Source organism: Phalangium opilio, unplaced genomic scaffold, assembly GCF_054372755.1.
Source record: "Phalangium opilio isolate 3A_F unplaced genomic scaffold, DU_Popi_V2 ptg000009l_1, whole genome shotgun sequence".
NCBI classification, from domain to species: Eukaryota; Metazoa; Arthropoda; class Arachnida; order Opiliones; family Phalangiidae; genus Phalangium; species Phalangium opilio.
This window is the reverse complement of record NW_028324146.1, coordinates 5,040,278-5,063,366: the sequence shown is the minus strand read 5'-3', so window position 1 is coordinate 5,063,366 and position 23,089 is coordinate 5,040,278. Positions and strand designations below refer to the sequence as shown.

Below are 23,089 nucleotides of genomic sequence, written 5' to 3'. Positions count from 1 at the left end.
TAAAAAACTTGTAGACTGTAGAGCCTTCCATTCATTTATAAAACAAAATATTAGCTTACTAAAATAATATAAACATGCACCTGCACTGAACAAACATTTGTTTGTGAACTTGTGAACCTCGCAAAGTTTTTACATTTGATGTGAAATGATAGGCTAATGTCACCAGAGAGTATGGAATGTTCAACATTCGTCATCCATAACAGTTACTGTTTTAAATTGAACAATATCAGAACGAATTTTTCTACAAAAATAGATCTCGGCCATATGACATGGCAGTAGGTGAATTTGTTAGTGCCAAACGGGCAGGGATTTTCTTTTGAACTGAAAACTGCTTCCGGCGTATGGTTAGCATTATCTGGTTCGAAATGTTCTAGATTGGCGAATAATTTTCACCTAGTATGATATTAATCTTTGCAATTATTAGACCAAATTATTTTTGCATTTGGTTATAGCGCGGAATAAGTCTCGATCTATCTATACTCCTTAGATATGCACTAAGTTCATTATCATATGTTTATAACTTATCTGCGAATTAATGTACACTTTTGGGTAATGCACCTGAAAAAACATTTTTCCGTATGCATCTTGGACAGTCCAAGCTGCTGAAACACTGCACCGGATGTGTGTATTCAACTATTCATTAAAGTTTATTTATTATCAATTTACTGTAGAACTTAAAATTCAACTCTAAATGGTACAGTACCAGCAAGTTTGCAGCGATACTAGCAATACCATTTTACCACTCCTGGGTACCTATAGTTTTAATCTTTAAAGGCCCATGAACTCGCTACGCAACAGTGCGATCAACCGTTTCCTGGTAACTAAGTGCTTTACCAGTTTACAAGAAAAAGAGATCGATATTGAATTTGGAAATACGTTACGATTACGAATAAATATGAACTTGAAATACATTCCCCATATTTACAGATAACGCAATATTAATATATTATAATAATTATTATAAATTATAAACGCATCAAAACTATTTATATAATCTTGAAATTTAATTGCTCATCAATCTTTAAACATTTTTATAAAATGCTCTTTTCGAAATGCACCGGTAAAGATAAGACCGATTATTAATAAATTTAACGAAAGACTGAATTTTTGCACGGACCTTCAAGCGCGAGAAAATGTTTTTCATTGAAAAACAAACATTTCCTTCAAAAAAGTAAAAAGAAAAAGCTTCAGAGATAAATTCGTAAAATTTCCCTTTTGAGAACAAACTGAAGTCATGCTTGAACACTTTCACTTTCCTTGAATTTTATTTAGTTCTCGCGTAATGCATATTCAAACCTTCTGTGCTAAACGATCTTTCGGAATATGTACGCCGCTGTACACTACAAAATGGTGCTAAAGTAGGTTTCTATCAATTGTATTACATTATCGTGAAAGAGGAAAAGTAGGACATCTTTAAAGGACTAGTCGTACAGTACCGTACAAAAGCACTTTTTGTTACGGTTCAAGTTGAGACCAGAGACGGAAAAGGCATTCTGACGTAATTTTGATGCAACATTCGCCAACCTTTAAACTGAGCCTCAATGGTTCAAACAAAAAGATTGTATTCTCTTTAGATTGATGAAAAGGTTCAAATAAAACTCACAAAAACATTTGCGTTAGTTTTAAATCAATTTTCCAATTTGCCAGTGCTGCATGAATTCAACCATTTTTACGACGTATTTTACAACTTTTCCCCACAAAATCCAATAGTGTGATTAGAAACTTTGGATATAACTTAAAAATCAGCGCAAATGTGTTTTTCAAATTTTCTGCTTATTTGAATTCTTCATGATTCCTTTTACATTGCAAGTGTTGGATTGCTGCACGCGTTTCTGATCAGAAAGAATTTGAATCTGTTCCTTGCACGCTATACTACATTTCTTATGGTAGCCCAATACCTGTCCTTTAAAGGTTTGAAGGAATTAATAAGTAGTAAAAACTTCCCTGCTTAAACACAAGTTTCACCCTTGATTCGAGAGTTTTTACCGAATTCTTACAAAAACCTCTTAAGGGGAAAGTTTCGTAATTATTCAAGAATATAAACGATGCACTTAATATATCACTAAATTATGTTTAATTTCGTTGTATGGGGTTTACATCATCACTGTTCGTTGTATCTACCGATTGAAAATAAATACCATGTGTGAATATTTAATATTATGTACACATAAATATAATTTGTAATGTTGTATTCGATCAGGTCACTAGTGTAATGGTGGAATCTTCGGTTGGTGTCAATAGTACAAAGATTTCACAAGATCAGGTAAGGGAAAGTACGAGAAACTTAGTGCTATGACCTTATTGGTCATTTTCGATAACTGACTACGTTGTAAGAGGGCAGACATTTTCTAGTAACTAATTAGGCTATATATAGCGTGTTCCAAAATGGTGGCAGGACCGACGTATAATGGGTTTTATGGGAGATTTTGAGTCGAAAATGTTCTATGACCTTCATGCTTGGAGTGTTTTCAGATAATCCCAAAATTAAATTAGAATTCTCTGTCAGCTTGTTGGAGAGAGATGAGATGGAGTGGTAATATTCGTGGGTCCTTTGCGTCAATGAAAGTATTCGAGAGTACCTTCGGTTAGTGCTGCCGCGTGGTGATATTTAAAAAAAGATGCTGCTTCTATCTCTATTTTAAGACACAGGGGCACTGTCAGCGTTTTCATACCGTTCGATCTTGCCAAAACGCTAATGATGATGGAATTTGTTGCGTAGATGGGGCATTGGGGTGAAGAGGCTATGTTATAGCTACGGAGATTTCTACTCCATCTCAACTCTATCCTCCGCGATTTCACTTTCATACTTAAATTTAAGGGGTCATCCGTAAAACAATCAAATCATAAATTGTGAACGGTCAAAATGCCATAGAACATTTTTGACTCAAAATTGCCCATAGACTGTACTTCGGCCCTACCATCCTTATTGCACAATCTGTACAGAAACAAATGTCTAATGTAAAGTAATAAACTTTATCTAATCAACACCTACATTTACAAATTAATTTATAACAATGTATGTTTTAATAAGGAACTCGATCATTGTATGCATGGTAATGGCACCAACCTGAAAAAAAAACCACTGGCTAAGTGTAGATATCCCTTAGTAAATAAAGCTTAGTTTATTATTAAATACTATTTTTATTGGGTGGCTTAGCTGTTTGAGGCTTCAATGGGATACCATTGGGGTAGATTCTCCACGTTTCTTCAAAATGAACACGAACCAATAACATCTGATTTATTTTAATTAGAGGATGAAACCATACGACTCGCTACTAGTCTCAAATAGTCAAGCCACCCTGAATATACAAAACTTATTACCAGAAGGGTATAATAGAAGAAGGATGACACTCTGTATCCTCTTAATAAGTTATGTAACATGATCCTTCTCTGGCTCACCCCTTTTTATTTGCTCTCCCGCTCATCAAACTTCAGATGGGCATCGCACCGTAGGTGAATTCTATAACTGTTTGGTACTAAAGCCTCAACAATCAACCCACAAACCGCGTCTTGACGTGGGACAGAATCCACAAGGACGCCTTGCCAAATAGTTTAGGCGCTAATAGAGTAATTATCAAGGAACTATTTACCACGTATGTGATTCGGTTTAGTAACCTTGTGCACTCCAAACAGTGTTGCTCTAAGTGGCACAATTGTGCCTTTTCGGTACATTTTAAGATCTTCAGCACCGAAAGTACATTTGGCCTGTTTAAAGCACATTTTCAAATTTCATTTTTAACATTAGCGTCTATGGGACGAAAATTCCGCCACTAGGTGGCGCCAAAAGCCTTTCGTTGGGGGGACGGAAATTTTCCTACCCCCAGGGGGGGAAAAGCACATTTTGAAAAAAGCTTCCATTGGATCAGCACATTTTACTATTGGGGAAAGCACCTTTCCAAAAGTCGAAGGAACAAACAACCCTGACTCCAAATGTAAAATGATGTTGGGAAGAATCATGTTACAATTACGCTGCTTTGAGGTACACTTCTCTCAAAGAGAAGTATTACATACTTTTGTTATTAGGCCTTTGTAAAAGTACACAATTAAAACGATCAAGCGCAGGAAACTTAAATTTCCACTAATTATGAAAAAAAAGGTTAACTTGTTAAAACTTGTAATGACCCTCCCTAAAACTCACAATGTATTTAAATAAGAAAACAGTGCGTCTTTTAAATAAAAATGAATAATTGACGCCCATGACGGTCTAACCTGTTCGGCGAGTTAAAGGTTCTAAACCTTCGCAAAACATTTTCTTATTTTTTTTCACTACCGAAAATTTATAACTTATACAAAAAGGTTGAATGAACTAATACATAAAAGGTGTATTTGCTAAATCACGTCACAGCGAGTCTACTACTCTTTCAGTTTTGAAAATTAAAAATATTCAAACGCCTAAACGAAATAATTACCGCATCAACTTGTTTTTTACCATAAATCTTAAATTCATTTTTTAATTCTTAAAAAAAGTACCCATTATTATACGCCAGAGATCGTTCAACTTGTAGAGTTGAACTTGTTATCTCTCCTATAAATTTTACCAGATGATAATGATACTACAACGCCAGTACTGGTTTAAACATCGTACGCTTCTGAGTCATGTTGAAATATAAAAGAATGTTTGGTGATATTTACAATCTAAGCTGTAAGTGCGTAATAAATTGAAGAAATAACAAGAGGGTCAAGACATATTACCGACTTTTGTCATTCAATATCATTTTCAAGTTCAATAATATATGTTCAGAAAACGTGCTACACTGGAAATAACGTAGATTTTACTAGAAAATTACACGGTTTTTGTTTCAATTAAAACTCCGTGAAGGTAATATATCCACAACGTCTGATATCTATTAAAACTTGTTGCACATAAAATGGTAAATACAATGTTCAGGCGAAGAAAACCTTTTTGTTGTCTTCACATTTCATCAAATTTCTGGGTTTACCGTTTTATAAAGTTGACCATTCTTAATTTAAACACTCTCAAATTCGATATAGACCACTTCGATATAATTAAGAAGGAAAGACAGGGGGTAAAACTTTGTCTTCATCCCGCTTTTTAGCGCCTGCGCTGTAGGCTTGGAGGATCACGAGAGTGCGCAGACACAGCGAGGGATCAAGTTCAACCGAAGGTTGACTGCCTCTTTTTCTACATCGCAAGGTCTATTAAAACAAACGTAACATTGCCTAATTATATTTATATGAAATCCACTCACAGTACTATTCACTCTAATAACCTTTGACCTATGACACTCTAGATACTAACAAAGAAATATTTTTATCCACCACCTGGAAAATGGCAATAAAGTAAGTTAATAAAAATTTCAGATGCGACACCTGCCGAAAATGATCTGACAACATCCCACGCCAAGAAATGCTTTTAGTACAACTATCAATAGCACAAAATTTTGCTATTTCAAAATAAATTGAAAACCTTCACAGCACCATTTCAACTTCGCGAACGTTCACTTGGACAACTATTTAAAAAGATAGGCAAGTCTCAACCAGCCATTGGTTTCCTTGACAATAGTTTTGTGCCAACGTACATTTTATGAAAAGTAAAAATTAAAATCCAGATTTTCATGTTGGTTTGTAATCATTAAGAAAACAGCAGCTGACTTTAGCCTAAGGTGCTTTTTTATTAGTAAAGTAATGATGAACTCTCGAGATTAACATTGATGAGAGTTCATTCTAATTGACTCGATCTAAAAAGCGAAAGAAGCTACCTCGCTTCAGGGCGGAAGAGTTTTTGGCAACTAAAAATTTATTTATATGATACAACAAGATGTAGCGTATATTTATCTTAGCAGAAAATTTTCAAAATTGACAAGGTAGACGGACATGTGGTGTAACATTACTTTCCAGTGTCCTGAGGATAATGAAAATTCTTCGAATCCAGAGGCAAGGATAGGGGTTTCGAGATTTCGATGTAAATAATAGGGTGGCATACAACGCTCATATCTGAAATTCGAGTACGTTTTTATGTCTCACTGGAGCATAATTTTATACCAATCTGTACCATAAAAATTGTGCTACAGGCAGTAGTATAAAGCGCCAATTTCTGGGCCTCTTTGCTTCAATGAACAAGAATGGATGGTCCTTGTTTTGACGCGTTTATGAAATATTTTAGACAATTTATTTTTCTACTCTTCAAATGTTTGTCTACAGAACCGGAGCCTCCGACAGAACTAACAAGTTACTATCATGATTTCTTGATAATGTTTTAAGTAAAAGTCATCTCAATTTGTCTATCTGTTAGTAAAACTGTAAATGTGTTTAAGGGGCTGTCCGGCTGTGGGATATTTGTCTTCTATATTGAAATACAAAACACCGGAACTTGTTACAGTTAGTGAAATCAGTTTCTGAAAAGTCTAAAACAAAACCTCACAAGTTATCGTAGCACACGAAAAGTTTTAAACCTTTCCCCTTACTTTCTATCAATTATTGGTATGGTGTCTATGGCCGTTTAAAGATTCCAAGAAGAACTGAAACAACTGTTTAGTTTCGCGTGTTACCTTCATGGATAGTAGGTCATGTTTGATTATTTCTAGTGACATTCGTTTCCTCTATTTTTCCCAATACTTAATTTTACTATAAATGACACAATAAGTCTCAACCACAATTCAATCTTTTGTTTAAATTATTTTCTGTGTTTCGACCCATGCAATTCAATACCTTTCTATCGATACTGAAAAAAAAAATATTACAACTGTGGGGGAAGCGTCTTACAACACATTTTTGCCACTTAGTACCCTCTCCAGAATTGCAAATAAAACAAAATAATATTGAAATTGAAAATTTATCGAAAACATCTCATTAAATTTATCACCGGAAACATACCCTCATTTCCAACTCATCCAAAACCCCCATTATCATCATCATGACATAGCAAAAGTCTCAATCTTAATTTGTTTCAAATTATGTGTTATCATAATGTTATTTTGTCAAAACTTCCATAATTAAAAGTGAAATCTTTCACAATTACATTAAGGACTTTCACATCAAAATTTAATTACATCTACACTGCTCCTTCGTAGACTTTTCGGACTACGTTACTGTAATTTAAAATGATATCTGTGGAAGAATTTCGTTCGTCTTAATTACACCTATAAATAAAAGTCTAAAGTGTAAAATTCTTCCTATCGACTTATTCCAGAGTTCATTCTTTTGTTTTTATCAATTCAATGCCCAAGAAATTTAAAATTATATCAAAACATTTTGAAATTTTATACAGTTCCTCACGAGGAAACAAATTTTTACCAACCATATGATGAAAACGTCATTAAAATTTCGCCATAAAACACCTGATGACCTTTAAAAATCTTTATGAAACATTGAAACTACAAAACATCGTTGAGCTTTATTACTGCTGAATAACAGTTATCGGTTAGTAGAGGACTGATTTGTTGTTAAAAGTTATAAACTTTCTTATACTCAAACATTTTTATTTATAAATAACAGTACTTAGCTAAGCATCGTCAATTTTGCTATGATTTTAAAGTATTTTTAATTAAATCCAAATAAGATTTCGTATGATGAAAAATGTGAAAATCTTAGTAACTTACAGGTGCATAGAAAATGGGAAGGCACATCCTAATACAGTGGAAGTTTATTTTTTATAGTCATCCAAGCATTATATTTCGCGTCTCATAGCTTAACGACAGGATATTAGAGGGGTTTATCGAGCGATTAGCTTCGGAAAAAGGAGGAGATGTTCCTCTAATATCTCAAATTCTTCGGTTTTAAGAAGTATACGCCTTAAGGGAGAGATATCGGATAAGAAAGTATGAAATTGCTATATTAGCCAAAAGGTATACAGTGAGTAAAAATCAGGTATCCTCCTCTGCGAACTTATAGTTTCGGGTAATCCAACCAACCAGTTCTTGGACAGACGTAGTAGTCATGTAATCACTGATTGGAGTAACAAACTAAAGAGGTTACTAAAGAAGTTCTTTCAAGAGAAACACTGCGAAATTATCTTAATTCCACTATATCAGGAGTGTCCAACACGAGGCCCGTCTAGTGAATCATAGCTGGCCAGTCAATCTGTTTAAAGGGTAAGAATTGCGCAGGTTCTTGCCAATAAAGTGGAAACTAGTGTGTAAAATTTCTAAAGGAGCTCTGAGCATAAAGATGTAATTTTTAAAAACGTTAATTTACCGGGTAAGTTACCGATTAAAATTTAGAGAAAATAATATTACCGTTCTGTGGGTAATTCTTTTTCACCTGTATATAGTCTATTAAACCACGTTGAATTGCGAGCACTTTTTATACCTAGTTCAGGTATTGAGGAAAACCTGGACTACAAAGTAAAATAGGCCAATTTTTAGAGTTTCTACCAGTCTTGTTCATTTAGTTTTACTCAAAAAGGTTTTGACTGTTTTACCATTGTAAAATTACTGGTATGTTACGAAAGGTAAATTTACGACTCACATCTCTAGCTCTGACCTATTTTAGGTAACTGTTAAAAAAATAAGACCGTTTAAACTATCATAAAACGACCTGCATGAGAAAGAATAAATTACTAAGTTTTAGGTTGCCATAAGGTCATACATCGATACACCTTTCAAAATAACGCGACGAGGGCCTTGAAATTTTGAATTTGGACATGATAGACCGAAAACCATAATGTCTCTTGCAAAAAAATGCTATTAGAGACAGTAGTACACCCTTCTTTGTACCAACGCCAACCCATGATAAGTTTTAAGTAATTTTATCTAGTCTATTTTTCAAATTGCTTCCAAATTAGATTCTTAGGCATACTCTAATAATCCAATAAGTAAGCAGTCAGGAATAGATTTAATTTTAGAAGTAGGAATGGAGATCAGAGTAATCTGGGCGCGCGTAAAAGTTCTGGACCCCCTTCCCCTGGACAGAGGGGTATGAAAGAAGAGGCCGGTCATAGCGACAGAGGTAAAACAAAATTGCGTATTTTTCACCGTCCCCGTCAGCAACGTCACCAAAACGTAGTTTAAGTGAGCCAATAAGATAATTTAAACTTTTTTACGTGTTGGAGGGAGGGGCTCTATACTGAGCTATGAGTCGGACTGAAGTAAATACTAACCGTTCTCCATTACTACTTCTAAAATTAAATCTATCCGTGATGCAGGTTATCCCTTGCGTCATAAGGAACAGCGTTTAAGTAAATGTTTTATCAATTATCCTAGTCAAAGCAACGAACCATCCTTCACTTAATTATCTCCATAATCAGTGTCGAGCTTTTAATATTAAAAGAGAAATTTTTCTTCACGAAGTACCTGTTAAGTTTTAGTATATTTTGAATATACCTGACATTGAAATAAGCGGGGAACCGGGGAGGGTAACCAGAGATTCTAGTTCATAGATTTCCCCCGCAAAAAAGGTTTTTAGTTAGATTCCGCTTACTTACACCTGCTGCTGGTCGGAGCGCTTTTTTAGTAATCAAGGCTAGAGAACTTTCACTCCAAAGCAGGCATTCGCGGAGAAAACCAGCTGAGCGAGATACCTTCGGAAAACGGAACGGTGTGTTGTGGCGGTTCAGGAAAACCAGCTTTCCTACCTACGTTCCCGCGATAAGCAAGTCCTACCTTTCCGTTGGAGCTCGGTGAAACATTTCCAAAACAGATAGTGTGTTTTTTGGGTGAGTACCGTTTCCTCAGCCACATAATTTTATAACGCCAACGTCTTTTTGATTTGTTACGTTCTTAATCGCGATACACTAAAGGTATTTGACAGCTTAATGTTCCAGTTAAGATTTGAGAATTGAGTTTTATCAGAAGTAAATGAACCGAAGTTACTTAAGACTCTAAAAACTGTCCAACACATTTGACATAACGCGGGGCTTTAAAAAAGCAGAACCTTTCATCCCCCCCTCGTCCTTGGCAGAATTATTGCAGAGGATTCTGGGACCAAAGACTATAAGTGACTGTGCCATTTAAGCCCGACTATATAGTCTTTGTTCCGGTATTTCAGTTGTTTTGGAAAAGTCGTCTGCTTGATCAAATTGATCTTGACGTCCAAGGCTTAGGCTTAGTACCTGTTGTTTACTTGCCGTTTCGGAACTGCATACCGATGGTTTCTGATTCAAATCGATCCCGAATTAAAAGCAACTTCAATTATGGCCAAAAACTTAAAGGAGAAATTGAATATTTATCTAAAAAATATTAAACGACCCTTCGTTATTTCAAGATTCCAAAGTTACAAAGACATTTTGAACTCAGCAACAGGCTAAAAGTATATTGAAATCCGCCATTTTAAAATATACAAATTTCCGACAACCGACTTCCGTTTCCACACAGCAACCGTTTGGTGGCGTTTTTAGAATAACGGCGCTTGAGAATGGGGTGCAGGAATGGGGGTTAAATAAGGGGAATTATAAGTAACTTGTGTTTAGCGAAGAAGCAATGGGACTCCAGTAACTTCGGTTCATTTACTTCTGGTTTTATTGAACTGGAATTTACTTCGTTTCGCATTTTTCGATAACAAAATTATACATAATTTAAATCAGAATTCGTTAATCGTAATGTTTTACCAGTAAGTTATTCAAAATAATGGTTATTAATTAAAATTGATAATAGGTGTGTTTAATTGGAGCATTATTAGCAAGTACTTTCTTAAGCAAAGTAGTATGAAAACCATTCTTCGATGCCTTGAATAATTATTTACCAGAAAAGTAAAATAAATATCACCACACCTTTGATATCTCTAACAGAATTATAGTAACATAGTTTGACTATTAATGCCCCTTCAGACGTTCATGTCGGTGAAGTCGCTTTGCTCGCTTGATTAGACTGTTCACATGTGTCAACGACTACATAAAAGTTTCGCGGGTTTAGTTTGATTTTTTTTTTTTAAATTTTTCGGTCGAACGACAGGAACTGTAGTCTGAATGGGTCTTTATTATTAGTATAAAGAAAGCCGAAAAATCTTTTGGTAACAAATGCGACAGTTAATTTCCCTTAACATCTTTTAAACATGATGACAGACATGATAAATTTAGGCTACACCCTCGAGCACCAGGTGGTCAGGTTTAGAGACACGAGTATTTTAATTTACATAGAACAATTTTAAGCCAACCGCCAAAAATATGACGTCATTGGAGAAGATTTCCATTGGGCAAGTCAGACCACCTGTAAGGATATAACTATTTACCTGTTCCCTCTACCTAGGTGTTTGTCTTACAAATTGATCTTGTAAATTTAACTCGATATATAGTATCTTCTTTGACAGTTTGAAATATTTAAAAATTAAGACAAATAAGTTAGTTTTACTAATTGAAAATCTAAAATATACCAAATTATTCAACGCGACGTCATAACTGTGTCGTATCCTACAGGACGACCGCAAAATATTATTTAAACAACAAATTTTGAAACATGTATTTCTCAAAAGTATTGCTATTTTAGATTCTGTTAAAAAACAACAAATGTTTCATGTCTTACACCGAAAAGTTTAACTTTAAATAAGCTGACCAGGGCTTCAAATTATCCATTTCTGCTAAGCATGTATAATTATTTGTAAATACGTTTAAATAGATAGCGTTTTCAGTGCTTTATAGCCATACCCTGGCACTTTTTCGTTCAAAAGCGTTACGAACATTTATTTTTCCATTTTAATCGGTTGTTACTCCAGATGATAGACAAACGTGATTATTTACAGGTATTATAAACATTCAACTTCATGCTTGTTAAGTTTGTTTAGAATAATTGTTTAAAGTTTATCTGCGGGGCGTTACGGACCATTTGTTCACAAATGAATCTTATCCAGGAGTGACACAGATAGCCAATGAATCTTTTAATCTTTGTATCAAACGTTTTTAGACCATTTTTTTCTAGAATTTAGATGAAATTAGACTAATTTGAAATGTTTTGAAATTTACGATACGCTCTATGAATTGTTCAAGTGCCGTTCGGGGTTAATGTTTTACATGTTTAATTGCTACGCTTAATGGAAGCCTAAATATGCAAATATTATAAAATTTTTGCTAATTTTAGTCATTTTAGTTTGTGATAAATGGTAACTGTTATGTAAATTACAATAATTATTGCCATAGATGAATAATTGCACCCAATAAATTAAACAGCCTCATTGATGTACTATAAACTGCAGTTTTGTTTATTCGGTCAACCTCGTTTGACCATCAGTTAATTTTATGAAGCCTTTGTTTATATATATTGCAAAATTATCGCCGCTCCTAACAATCGCTGAACATGAGATCAAGAATAACTAAACTGACTTAGAAAACTGTTGCTTGTAGCTCTGAAGTAACCCAACTACTTTACAACTGCGGAGTTTCGTATGTACCTTATTTAAGCTAGTGTCAGCTGTTGTTTAGTTTAAAGAAATGCCACAAGATGCTCCCCTAGTCGAGGGGTGGAGTTGACAGACCCTCTAAGCTTAGTTTTAGCTCCGAAGTAACCCAACTACTTTACAACTGCGGAGTTTCGTATGTACCTTATTTAAGCTAGTGTCAGCTGTTGTTTAGTTTAAAGAAATGCCACAAGATGCTCCCCTAGTCGAGGGGTGGAGTTGACAGACCCTCTAAGCTTAGTTTTAGCTCCGCAATCGAGGAAAAATCTGATTGGTTATTGCTTTTGATAAAGTAAAATTGGTGTGAAGAAGACCTGCCAGCATGTTAGGAGCGACACAAGAGCTAACATTTGCTTTAAAATTGAATGGAAGAAAACAAATTAATGGTTACTTTGAGTTAGTGCCACTAGTTAACTTATAGTAGGTCATTATTTGATGGTCAAGATTATAAGTGACTAAGCAGTGACAAGCGAAGGTTATTAAATATAGCCCTAAGTACCATTATAAATTAATTAACCATCTTCATGTCACTCATTTTTGAGTCGAGAGCGCGGGCGAAGTTTGCCAGTGCTGTGATGTTGAAATTCTTTATTAACTACTAGCTTTAGTCCCTGCTAACTGCAAGAGCACCTCAAGTACGTCACTCTACTAAAACCTAATATTATTAGAAATATTTCTAGCGAAAATAGATTGTTGAAACCGATCAATCAAATTTTGCTTGGATAAAATATCTCAACAGTGTGGATCCAAATTATAGTTCCAGTGCTTGAATAATATTTTTATCGAATTATTACCATAATTTTGATCGCATTTATTCAAACGTAATTTTTATGAAAGGTTGACCCAATTAATATTGACCAAAAACAGGATCACAGATTATTTGCATATGAAACGTAGGATGCAGTTGAGTTCAAATTTTCTTCATCTCGTGCATTTGATCACATAGTGATCCGTCTTGATCATGAAGCTATAAAATTTCACTACTAATCGAAGGAATGTTTTTCGAATTGATCACTTTATAAATTTGCGTGAACAATTTTAGTCCATATCTACTTGTATTTCAAAAGAGTAAATGTTTTACATTCTAAGATCAAATTGTTAATAACGAATATGAACTTCGAATTTCAGACCAGTTGCATTTTATTCTCAATATTTTTACACCTAACGATTCAGTCAACACCGTTCTGTAAAAACTAGTCCAAAGAACGCATATTATTATAACATTAATATAACATAAATGACTTTTATAAGTCATTAAATACTTAAGAATTATATGTAAACACCGTTATCCATTGTTGTCTAGGTTAATTGTTTTTCTCTTTTTTTTTTCGAGGAAATGATGATATCTAATTTTAGGCTACCAATTAAAGGAAATTATATATAATTTTTTAATTAGTTGTGATTACAGGGGGAAATATTATTCAAAGCTTTGGAATTTTTCCCGTTTCCGAGATGAGGTTTTAATTAAAAAATTAGAAAAATAAAATATGTTAAAATTCTATATGAAATAACCTCCAAAACCAAGTAACTTCAAAGTCAGTGTGGAAAATTAAAACTTTTTTGAAGTAATGATTCTTCTGTACTGTACAAGCGTGAAAATCGCTTATGTAAAAACGTGATTTTGAATTAATTTATTAAGCATTCAGACCCTGAACTACTGAGAAATAAGAATACTTGAATTTTTGCTTTTTAAGGTTTTTAAAAATTGGAGTTATTAACCAGGGGAGGTATTGTTGAATATTTTATTTCTCAGCGATGACTTGATGGATTTCGAAAATATTTTAATTAAAGTACTTTTGGAGGTCTGTGTTGTAGTTTGATTTTTAAAGCTTTAATCTATGACCTGAGATATTTGGAGTCAAAGATTTCTATTGCGCAGCTCAGAATTTAAAGAAGTGGTTTTAATTATGGACAATTTAATTTTTATCGTACTTTTTTATTTTAAGAGCACACTATTATTTTCATCATTGCAACTCCCGATTACTTACTCCAAGTTTATAGTCTATACAAACAGCATTTAAAAAAATATTCAAATTTCATTTTTTATAGCAGCCGTAAATAAACGTAATCGCATGACTGACCGCTTGATGTAAAAGAAAAAAAATTAAATTCCATTGTTGAGTAAGCTTGAAAAACTTCGTTTCTCAACCCTGCGATGATTATTTCGAAATATCTATAAATAAAATGCTAATAAAGGGTTATAGAATCACCCACATTCCAAGGTTAAACGGTTAAATCATAATTTGAAGTGCAATGCATTTTGAAACCATAAATAATTTCATTAACATTGAATTTTTTTCTCGATGTATATTTGGATCAAAGTGTTTAGTGTTATTATTTGTTGCACGTATGCAAATAGTATTTTATTTTAAAGGTTGATATTTAGCCTTTTTCATTTTATAAAATGAAATGAACAAATAAAAGAAATTCTAGGCCCTAACACTGAATTAATTTGATGTCTATTTAGAACAAAACGTTTAGAAATAATAAGAAATCAAATGTGGTTATTTGTTGGACTTAAGCAAATGGAATTTTAGCTTATTTCATTTAAAATAACAACTCAGAAATATTCTACAACGTCTATAAGTTGACACAGCGCATGTTTAATCTCCGTGTTTGTAAACCTTCATGCGAATTTTAAAAGCGATATAACGGGACTGGTTACCCTTCGGAATTCATAATGAAGCTATTACCAGAAATATAATTATAAATCCCGTAATAAACATTAATACCAGATATTACGTATCGGATAAATTTCTTTTATCTCTGATTAATAATCAGTGAAAAAAAAAGAGTTAAATTTTGTAATTAGTGATATCACGTCGGTAACCGTATGCTAGAAGGTCGAATTAATTTTTTAACCTTAACTGTAGATTTAGAGGCAGACTATCGTAACTCATATTTTACATGAAGTTTCAGTAAATTCTAATTACCAAATATATGATCGGAGGTCCCGGGATAAAATGTTCAATCTTAAATCAACTTTAAGAACAACTCTTTGTAAAGATGACTGTGGTGTAATTGTTAACTCTGCACGACGAACAACCTGCAGATAGGCAGTTGTTGAAAATTAACTGCAATTCAAATGTTTCATCATGTGTTTTCAGATAAGAAATCCTAATGACTATATTTCCATGATTAACAACCTGCAGATGGGCAGTTGTAGAAAATGAACCGCAAGTTAAATGTTTCTTCAGGTGTTTTCCAGATAAAATAATCATAAATGCAGTTTAATAACTTAACAGAAATATTCCAGAAGTAGAATTAACATCAAAATCGTCTCACGTAGGCCTTCATTGTTTTGTAAATAGTAGTAAGATGGTGGAACGCAACTTGAACTTGATAATTCTTTATTAATTGACCTTTATTGAAAAATTTCATCAGTTGTACCATATTTCTGATAAGGTACTGGAGCTTCTACCATCATATGTATATGTTCAAGCTCAATTAAAACATGGTTTTTAAAGACGAAAGCTCTATATGTTGAAGCAAGATTGTACTATTGTTCCTGAATGCTTAATAGTGAAACATTCAAGGAAAGTCTACCATGAACAGTTATCACCTTCAACGCTATACATTTGAAGAACAAAGAAACATTGTAAATACTCATAAAAATCTTTCAATTTCTAAGTTACTATAGAATGGTTCCAAGGTAGCCTTCTGTCAGAACGTTGAGCAGTAAGGGACTCCGCCCTAACCGTTGCTAAAATTACAACTCTTTATATACGAAAGACGAAGAAATTTTGAAATGTTCATTAGGCGCGGTTCCTTTCCCTTATAATTTTTTCAAATATAACTTTTTTTTTTAATTTTCGTGAAAGTCTGTTGAGGAAAATGGGCGGAGATTGGTGATTCCTTATAGGATACTGAACTGTCAAAGTAATTTGGCCCAAAGGAAGAAAGGTTACCTAAGATGTAACGTATATCCACCCTCATATATAAGATGGATCGTAAACATTAAATATCAATGACAAGAATCTCAGCGGGGTATATAAAAATCATCGAAGGGAAAAGTGATACTCATACGTAGGAAGTAAACATTTTGCATTCCGTTATGTTAACTATGCAAGTATACGATCAGATTAACCCGTTTACCCAAATACCGTATCCATGTATGGTCAAACATAATTTTCTTTCACATTTAATGGAATAGTAGCCTGAGCTAAAGATTAATATGATAAAATATTTTAATCTTATATTCTGAGTTAGACTGATATCATACCTTGAAAAATTAGCTTCCGTTTAAATGAATTAATTTTAGCAGCCGATATTTTAATTTTAACTAAACGTTTCCAATCATATCCTCTCAATTGGTCTTTAGTTGTGTGCTTCTTAGATTCTCCGAGGCTCGAATTTGTAAGCCTAAGCTAAACTACAACACCAGTCCGTCTACACATTACCTCATTGGATATAAGCACTGACGCTATACCCGAGCTATTACCAATATAAGGCTTGATCGCTACTCTCTAGCCACAAAACATTGACTTCATTGCTGCCAAAAACCCAAGTTCCGGTACAATTCGTGGCCTTTTAATAAAAATTTAATAATTTTTTTAAATTTAATCATAGTTTGAAAACCCCAAAACAGTTAACAAGAATTCTAACTATAGCTGTCTAATTCAAGAAACCTCTATATCAGTTTTGACATAAAGATTGTTATCACATTGTTAGGATGTGTAAAATTGAGTTGGGTTGTACCTGTTTCATCAAAATTCGAGACTTACTATACACTATAACATTATTAGACTTCAAAAATATTTCAATGGTAGAAAATTCAAAGGCTTACGAGAATCGAGACACTTCGATTATTTTTCAATTCACCAGGATCAAGCAATAGCATCCGTGTTCTTCAGATACAATTTGCAAATTTAAGGAAGTAAAAAATAAAGAAAGGTCAAAATATCTCAGGTCATTCAAGAACACGGATATCGACTTTGAACCCGGTTGGCAAAGGGTAGATCAATAACATTTTGCAAATTATTTTGGCACCCCTTCCTTTCATTGTATTAGGGCATTAAAAGTGACGCTTAACAAAAATCATAATTTTAAATCACAATTGAAAGAGATAGTGACTGGTTCAAATGGTCAAACACCTATTCAATTACGGAAAATGAATGCATGTTTTGATTGTCTATGCGGTACTATTACAGTTTAATCGCCCTGAAGGCAAATAATTAATAATGATAAATTTATACGCGACATAAGTAAAACAAAATAGAAAATTAATTTAGAAATTAAAAACCGTAAGAAGGCATTGGAGCTTAACGATGAAATGGAAATTTTTTAAAACGGCATAGCCGAATTTCATAGTGGTCGGCCACCTCGTAAATTTACTCAGCCATTGAAAGGAGTGTGTGCGTCTTAATGATAGTACCAGATGAACATAAGTAGATGTAAATTCATACAATGGAAGTCGCAATTTTCCGTCATATTTTTATTGAGAACTTAAAAAAGTGTTCTTTCGGGATTAACACCACGGATTAATTTTTAAAGACTGCAAGACCTATAGCGTAATTTTTGCACTTTACCTCGGTTGAAAGTTAAAAGCACTAAGTGATCATAAACTTCCCGAGTTGTCGTGTCAATGATTAGCTCAAAAAGATTCTTTATTAGACCCTTCCATTGATTGCGTGTAGCGAAACCCAGACACAGGCGGGGCTGCCCTCTTAGGTTATTTCACTTGTGCCAAGTAGCAACGCCAGACTGAGCCAGAGTTCACTACACGTTGGAGGCTAGCCGACATCTACTGCCTCTAGCGGTGCTTCTTGGCGCGAGGGAACTAACCCAAGAAGGGGGCCCCGTCCCTGTGGTACGTCTCTTCTGGAATTATTGGATTGGTCTATTACCATGCGGAGAACAAGCAGTCTAAGATTGGGTCATACATTGAGCTTGAAATTTTTAATCCATTATTCATGTTAGTTAAATATTAACCTTAACCAAAAGGCTCTGTCTGATAGGCTCGCCAGAAGGCAAATTAAGCAATTGTTTGGGCACGGAATCACTTCAGATTATCTCAAATTGAAATTATTCAGTTCGTAACACTGTATTGGCCAGGAAGCAAGGCTTGCCTATGGGCAAAAACGTACTGTATCAAACGGTTATAAAATCCATATCTTTGTTGATTATTACGGAAGTTTTCCAAGTATAAATGGAATAATGCTTCAGTCGTTCATTAACATAACAGAAACGTACGATCTTGTTTTGTACTTCAAGTAGCAGACTTTTGATAATATTTCTGACAGGTAGAACAGGTGGAAGCTGAACTCACGTTTAAAATCTAAGTTCTATTAGAAGTGATAAGACAGAATCACAACAGAGCCTGTTTTCTACACCAAAAACCGCCTCGTTACGAGTTGCGTATAGTTTCGGGTCAACGCCACCACCAAACCAAAGTTAAGCCTAACTCGCTAGTCCGATAGTAGCAACGAACGCCCGCGTGTTGTTAGTACGGCGAACTTCTCCATCAGCTATTAGTCGCCTTTAAAATTGTTGGAATACTTACGCGTATACCTTCATGATGGGGATCGAATTTTAGTTAAAAAAGTTAGAGGGCATCGTACTTGAGTTTAAATTATAAGAAACGTGTTGGGAGTGTTTAAGTTTTTTTAATATAAACTGACTGTGTTTCTTTGAGTTATGGATTTACGACTTTCGGACGTCGAACCGTTCTAAGTAAGTTTTTTCGTTAAATGTTTTTGAACTAAGGAGAAAGTGCAAGTAAAAAGCCATCAAAGTGTTTGTTACTTTAAACGTTACGCATTTGTCAACGATCTTTGGTAAGGGCATCTTAACAGTCTTGCGTTTTTGAATTCGAAGGTGTTAATCTGAACTGGAACAACCACTGAGATTCAGTTCAAATTTTATTTATAATAAAAATGTCACACCGATGAAGCTCTGGTCTACAAGGTTCAGTAAAAGAGCATCTATATATCTTTCATTAAGCATGATTTTGACACCGAAACTGTTGTTTGAAGCATTATTGAACCCCAGAAGTTTTAGTTTCGTGTATTAAGAATGGAAACCACAACTAGATATAACCTAGCTTCCCATTGATGTTCAAATTTAAAAATATCATATTAGAAGCTATTCAACTGTTGAGTATGGTTGTAAACTAAAATTGTTCTTAACATAGATGATCAGAATTGCATGAAACATTGCTTATTTCAAATTTTAAGGTTTACTACAAGAATCATCGTATCGACAGCTATTGAAGGACTGAAATCGAAAAATGGGTAACGGACGTTTTTAGCTTCCGATTTTAAATTACACTCAACTGCTTATTTTAAAGGTCAAATTTCCATCAAATTTCAAATATAAAATTTGCATAAACAATTAAATGTTTACAATTTTGAAGTTAAGCATTTAAATTATTTTGTAAGAGTACTTCTGACGTCAATGTCACCAAATATTTATTCCGTTTCGAGGAAATCGTAGAACAACATTTTGCTAATTAACGCTAAATGTTTTCCCACCTTCAAAAACAAATACAAAACTCAAGAAAAATATTAGAAATTACGCATGCATACAGATATTTTTAAGGTTTGATTGCTGTTACATGACATTTATTTATTTATTATGTTATGCTATTCTCAAGACTACAAGTTTTCTTCCTTTCCTTTGATTTAAAATATTGAACATCTACAATATTAAAGCTTTAGGCCTATTTTTCAAGTTGGTAACATAGTTACGTGAAATGTTAGTGACCCTGACGTATTTTCCCTTTGCTGTTTTACAAATGGGCCTAGCGTGTAGGTTAATGTAAAATAATGTCTTATTGTCTTGTATCGTATATTCTTCTATATCGTAAACAGATCCTCGTTTCCAATATGAAATATAATCATTATTTCATATGCACTTTCCAATAACACAATAACATATTTTCAAATTAAATCCCTCAGTAATAATGAAACTTTCAACATTTTTAGAACCAAAAACTAAAGCTCAAATGTGGATGATTAAGGGTTGGGTTTTTTCTTCATTTGCAAGTTAAAAACGTTGGGAATTTTTTTATTTATTCCAAACTATCAAAACTGAAGTCATCAAAAAATTAGTGATTGAATTAAAATGAAATACATTAAACTTTTTCAATTATTTTTCAACTCGTTCCATCACCTCTTTAATTAATTCTAGTTATGAGCGTTGGAATTTGAGTTTTGCAGGAAAAAGGATGGTAAAATACCTTGGGTGTCTGATAGGGGATCGTCGGGAGGGAGCAACAAAAATGTATATATATTGTAATTTAATTCAGTCAGGAAGAGAGAATTTACGGGAAATATCTTTTATTCAGGATATCCGCTTCTCGTGGAAGTGCCATTGTTTAAAACCTAATAGCCCGGATTGTGGAAATCCGAATATATATTCAGTGTTGTGAATAAGAGTAGATAAACAATAGTATAGTACCTCTTCTTTTTTGGGGGGTGGGGAGTGTGTTTTAAGCCATAAGTGCACTCATAAACCTACAATACATAAGCATAGGTCTACCGTCGGGGCCCATAATATCGGCTATGTCTGCTGCACCATCTTCAATAGATAATTTCGATTTAAAAAACATTTGGAAAGCTTTTGTATCGGAGCCATTGCCGCTTTGCTCCACAATCATGGTCCTTAAAGAATGCAGCGCAGACGCAAAAAGTAAGGAAGAAGGCAAAGTTTTACCCCCCGCCCGTGTCTTTCCCTTTTAGTTACATCGTAGTGGTTTAAAGCCTTCTGTTATTTCCGGCTTTAGACGCCACGTAAAATGAGAGGCAAGTGAACCTAATCAACCAATCAGAGACGAGGTTTTTGGAGGTTAAAGGTTAATAAAAATATTACTCTACGGTAGCGATCCAAACGTTTATTTTTGCTACTTTAGGAGCCTGTGCTACGGTCGTAAAGGGGGTTGACACTGTACGTATAGGGGGTTTCTCATATTGCACGGCGCGTGCAAGCTTCAATGAAGTATACTTTCGGTTTTTTCGTCTATATACTTTTGTTACCACGTACTATACGCCAAGGTTTCGGTTTTCTCAAAGCCAAGTAAGGCAACTGAATCCTTTTGATACGAGCGTTCATATCATACTTCAGTTTATCAACTCTTGGATGTAAAGCGTGTGTCGCCTCTCTTTATTTTGAAACACACTTTATGTAGGTCTATAGGGAAACCGGGTAAATAAATTAAAAATATATGGAATTTATGGATACCGGTAGAAGTCAATTATGTATTCGTCGAATAACCTTTCAAAATTTATTCTTATATTGTTTCGATTTGAGAACCATTTCCGCAATGCAAGGTTACGCGTTTGTTTTATATTTGATATAATCTTGACTGCTTTTTAAATTATTTAAATAATGTCGTCTTGAAAAGGTTTTAACAGAGCCAGTAAAAAATACCACGTGTAAGATTACAATTAAAGGAAAAAATCCTTAAAAGAACGGCCTTTTTCTAAATACAAAAAAGGAAAATATTAAATAAAAATAAATGATCTCTTATTACAAAATAATTAGCATTAATTAGTGTTGAAAACGAGAACTACTGTGCTGCCATTGGTTTAGTGGCGTCTGCTAGCCAGAACCTCTTCCTCTACCGTATCCTTACCTTTCTCAGTCTGTGAGAATTCAACCAATCCCGTAGGGGTAAGAGGTTCGGTTTAGCAGGCGCCACTAAAAAATGGCGGAACAGATGTCCTCGTTTTTAATACTAATTAAATGCTAAGGTATATTGTTATTTTAGATGAACCTTTCTTTTTCATAATATTTTCTCTTAAACCAGAGCACCAATATTGAACGTAAACTTTTTCTCGAATTTGAACATAAAATAAAAATTGGTTTTCTTTTTAAACCAAGTTCAAACTTGTCAAATTTCTTTTTGCTATTGCTTTTACTAATAAAATATAAACTAAAAATCTTTAAATTTGACCTAAAAGAAAAGTGCCGTAACATTGTAACTTAAAACGTTGTAGGACGTGGTTGAACCCGGGGTCAATCGAATTCTCGTTTTAATCTATACGGATAACGCAAAAGATTACAAAATTGCAGACGAAACAACACACTAGGGGACAAAATCTAATTCTCATGTCAAATAATGACGCACTGTACGCAAAATGCAAGTCAAATGACGAAATGATGTTTTTTCAAAATCGTTTTAATCAGGAAGGCAAATTCTTCCTAACTGCGATCCGTGTGGTAATCCGACCCAAATACCGACGGATTCTTGGACCTTTCCAGGTCATCGGTTTTAAACATTTATTTTCTTGCCTCATGGCTTGTTGATGTTAGTGGGTCTAACCTTTTAACTTTTTCTTTTCTTATAAAAGGCGAAACTAAAGCAACCTCATTACGCATTATTTACGCGCCAGGACCATTTTATTTAAACCGTTTCGTAGCGTGACGCCAAAACCAAGTCAATTATAAGTGTTTTTTTTAAACTCTATTTATTTATACCTGAGAAAAATTAAATCTGAACTAAAGAAAGGCAAGGAGAATATATAAAAAGATTAGACCATCTCCTTGCAACTCTTGGTACTTGAACTTTGTATAACCTTGTTACATCTATAAGATATCATAAGTTCATAAGGCATGCACCATAAGTTTGTCACTGGTTACTGAGAGCTTGTCGTGAAGTGACGTAGGTGAAACGTCATAGATTCTAGTAAAGCGACGCCTGGTGAGGTGCTGCCAAAGGCTTAGTACAGGCTAAATAGGAAGATGGATTGGAAAACCGAGTTTAGTCTGCAATTCTCGCTTGTCGTTCTCGAACTATCTCTCAGTAAGTCTCTAGCATTACGAAGTATAGTTAGTGTCATAGTTATAGAACATATCTTATAAACTT

General features: G+C 34.1%; 1 protein-coding gene across 2 annotated transcripts in view; it reads left to right on the top strand.

Moving 5' to 3' along the window:
- The first annotated feature begins 9,442 nt into the window (after positions 1 to 9,442).
- LOC149713504 (Ig-like and fibronectin type-III domain-containing protein 2) overlaps positions 9,443 to 23,089 on the top strand; it is a 36,339-nt gene continuing 22,692 nt past the window's right edge. The window contains exon 1 of one of the 2 annotated variants that reach the window (XM_089848649.1): positions 9,443 to 9,613. The gene's annotated coding sequence lies outside the window, so the exon portion shown is untranslated. Of the gene's footprint in view, positions 9,614 to 18,598; positions 18,955 to 23,089 lie in introns of those variants that run through there. The other variant, XM_089848632.1, reaches the window with a different exon arrangement.